Source organism: Eptatretus burgeri, chromosome 6 (assembly GCF_056783735.1).
Source record: "Eptatretus burgeri isolate ZD-2024b chromosome 6, Ebu_testis_v1, whole genome shotgun sequence".
Classification (NCBI taxonomy): domain Eukaryota; kingdom Metazoa; phylum Chordata; class Myxini; order Myxiniformes; family Myxinidae; genus Eptatretus; species Eptatretus burgeri.
The window spans coordinates 46,374,742-46,379,450 of NC_140966.1; positions in this window are offsets into that span (position 1 = coordinate 46,374,742).

Consider the following 4,709-nt stretch of genomic DNA (forward strand, 5'->3'; position numbering starts at 1 on the left):
AAATTATTCATGGCATGATGTCTCAAAAATGATACATGGCATGATATCTCAAACAATGATACATGGCATGATATCTCAGAAATGATACATGGCATGATATTTCAAAAAATGATACATGGCATGATGTCTCAAAAATGATACATGGCATGATGTCTCAAAAATGATACATGGCATGATATCTCAAAAATGATACATGGCATGATATCTCATAAATGATACATGGCATGATGTCCCAAAATGATACATGGCATGATATCTCAAAAAATGATACTCAAAATGGCATGATACTCAAAAATGATACATGGCATGATGTCTCAAAAATGATACATGGCATGAAAAAATGATACATGGCATACTCAAAAATGATACATGGCATGATGTCTCAAAAATGATACATGGCATGATATCTCAAAATGATACATGGCATGATATCTCAAAAATGATACATGGCATGATCTCAAAATGATACATGGCATGATGTCTCAAAATGATACATGGCATGATCTCAAAAATGATACATGGCATGATGTCTCAAAAATGATACATGGCATGATCTCAAAAATTATACATGGCATGATGTCTCAAAAATGATACATGGCATGATGTCCCAAAAATTATACATGGCATGGGATCTCAAAAATGATACATGGCATGATGTCTCAAATTATACATGGCATGATGTCTCAAAAATGATACATGGCATGATGTCTCAAAAATGATACATGGCATGATGTCTCAAAAATGATACATGGCATGATGTCTCAAAAATGATACATGGTATGATGTCTCCAAAATGATACATGGCATTATGTCGCAAAAATTATTCATGGCATGGGATCTCAAAAATGATACATGGCATGATGTCTCAAAATGATACATGGCATGATGTCTCAAAAATGATACATGGCATGATGTCTCAAAAATGATACATGGCATGATGTCTCAAAAATGATACATGGCATGATATCTCAAAAATTATACATGGCATGATGTCCCAAAAATTATACCTGGCATGATGTCTCAAAAATGATAAATGGCATGATGTCTCAAAAATGATACATGGCATGATATCTCAGAAATGATACATGGCATGATGTCTCAAAAATGATACATGGCATGATGTCTCAAAAATGATACATGGCATGATATCTCAAAAATGATACATGGCATATCTCAAAAATTATACATGGCATGATGTCCCAAAAATTATACCTGGCATGATGTCTCAAAAATGATACATGGCATGATGTCTCAAAAATGATACATCGCATGATATCTACAAAATGACACATGGCATGATGTCTCATAAACGATACATGGCATGATGTCTCAAAAATGATACATGGCATGATATCTCAAAATGATACATGGCATGATGTCCCAAAAATTACACATGGCATGATGTCTCAAAAATGATACATGGCATGATTTCTTAAAAATGATACATGGCATGATGTCTCAAAAATGATACATGGCATGACATCTCAAAAATGATACATGGCATGATATCTCAAAAATGATACATGGCATATCTCAAAAATGATACATGGCATGGGATCTCAAAAATGATACATGGCATGATGTCTCAAAAATGATACATGGCATGATGTCCCAAAAATTATTCATGGGATGGGATCTCAAAAATGATACATGGAATGATGTCTCAAAAATGATTCATGGCATGATGTCCCAAAAATTATTCATGGCATGATGTCTCAAAAATGATACATGGCATGATATCTCCAAAATGATACATGGCATGATGTCTCAAAAATGATACATGGCATGATATCTCAAACAATGATACATGGCATGATATCTCAGAAATGATACATGGCATGATGTCTCAAAAATGATACATGGCATGATATCTCAGAAATGATACATGGCATGATGTCTCAAAAATGATACATGGCATGATATTTCAATAAATGATACATGGCAGGATATCTCAGAAATGATACATGGCATGATGTCTCAAAAATGATACATGGCATGATATTTCAAAAAATGATACATGGCATGATAACTCAAAAATGATACATGGCATGATGTCTCAAAAATGATACATGGCATGATGTCTCAAAAATGATACATGGCATGATGTCTCAAAAATGATACATGGCATGATATCTCAAAAATGATACATGGCATGATATCTCATTAATGATACATGGCATGATGTCTCAAAAATGATACATGGCATGACATCTCAAAAATGATACATGGCATGATATCTCAAAAATGATACATGGCAAATCTCAAAAATGATACATGGCATGATATCTCAGAAATGATACATGGCATGATGTCTCAAAAATGATACATGGCATGATGTCCCAAAATTTATTCATGGCATCTCAAAAATGATACATGGCATGATGTCGCAAAAATGATACATGGCATGGGATCTCAAAAATGATACATGGCATGATGTCCCAAAAATGATACATGGCATGGGATCTCAAAAATGATACATGGCATGATGTCCCAAAAATTATACATGGCATGGGATCTCAAAAATGATACATGGCATGATGTCTCAAAAATGATACATGGCATGATATCTCAAAAATGATACATGGCATGATGTCTCAAAAATGATACATGGCATGATGTCTCAAAAATGATACATGGCATGATATCTCAAAAATGATACATGGCATGATATCTCATTAATGATACATGGCATGATGTCTCAAAAATGATACATGGCATGATATCTCAAAAATGATACATGGCATGATATCTCAAAAATGATACATGGCATGATGTCCCAAAAATGATACATGGCATGGGATCTCAAAAATGATACATGGCATGATGTCCCAAAAATTATACATGGCATGATGTCCCAAAAATTATTCATGGCATGATGTCTCAAAAATGATACATCGCATGATATCTCCAAAATGATACATGGCATGATATCTCAGAAAAGATACATCGCATGATATTTCAAAAAATGATACATGGCATGATAACTCAAAAATGATACATGGCATGATATTTCAAAAAATGATACATGGCATGATATCTCAGAAATGATACATCGCATGATATTTCAAAAAATGATACATGGCATGATAACTCAAAAATGATACATGGCATGATGTCTCAAAAATGATACATGGCATGATATCTCAAAAATGATACATGCATATCTCAAAAATGATACATGGCATGATATCTCAAAATGATACATGGCATGATGTCCCAAAAATTATACATGGCATGATGTCTCAAAAATGATACATGGCATGATGTCCCAAAAATTATACATGGCATGGGATCTCAAAAATGATACATGGCATGATGTCTCAAATTATACATGGCATGATGTCTCAAAAATGATACATGGCATGATGTCTCAAAAATGATACATGGCATGATGTCTCAAAAATGATACATGGTATGATGTCTCCAAAATGATACATGGCATTATGTCGCAAAAATTATTCATGGCATGGGATCTCAAAAATGATACATGGAATGATGTCTAAAAAATGATACATGGCATGATGTCCCAAAAATTATTCATGGGATGGGATCTCAAAAATGATACATGGCAGGATATCTCAGAAATGATACATGGCATGATATTTCAAAAAATGATACATGGCATGATAACTCAAAAATGATACATGGCATGATGTCTCAAAAATGATACATGGCATGACATCTCCAAAATGATACATGGCATGTTATCTCAAAAATGATACATGTCATATCTCAAAAATGATACATGGCATATCTCAAAAATGATACATGGCATGGGATCTCAAAAATGATACATGGCATGATGTCTCCAAAATGATACATGGTATGATGTCTCCAAAATGATACATGGCATTATGTCGCAAAAATTATTCATGGCATGGGATCTCAAAAATGATACATGGAATGATGTCTCAAAAATGATACATGGCATGATGTCCCAAAAATTATTCATGGCATGATGTCTCAAAAATGATACATGGCATGATATCTCAAACAATGATACATGGCATGATATCTCAGAAATGATACATGGCATGATATCTCAGAAAAGATACATGGCATGATGTCTCAAAAATGATACATCGCATGATATCTCCAAAATGATACATGGCATGATATCTCAAAAATGATACACAGCATGATATCTCATAAATGATACATGGCATGATGTCCCAAATTATTATACATGGCATGATATCTCAAAAATGATACATGGCATGATATCTCAAAAATGTTACATGGCATGATATCTCAAAAATGATACATGGCATGGGATCTCAAAAATAATACATGGCATGATGTCTCAAAAATGAAACATGGCATGATATCTCAAAAGATACATGGCATTATGTCCCAAAAATGATACATGGCATGGAATCTCAAAAATAATACATGGCATGATATCTCAAAAATGATACATGGCATGATATCTCAAAAATGATACATGGCATGGGATCTCAAAAATAATACATGGCATGATGTCTCAAAAATGAAACATGGCATGATATCTCAAAAGATACATGGCATTATGTCCAAAAAATGATACATGGCATGGAATCTCAAAAATGATACATGGCATGATGTCCCAAAATTTATTCATGGCATGGGAGCTCAAAAATGATACATGGCATGATATCTCAAAAATGATACATGGCATATCTCAAAAATGACACATGGCATGATGTCTCAAAAATGATACATGGCATGTC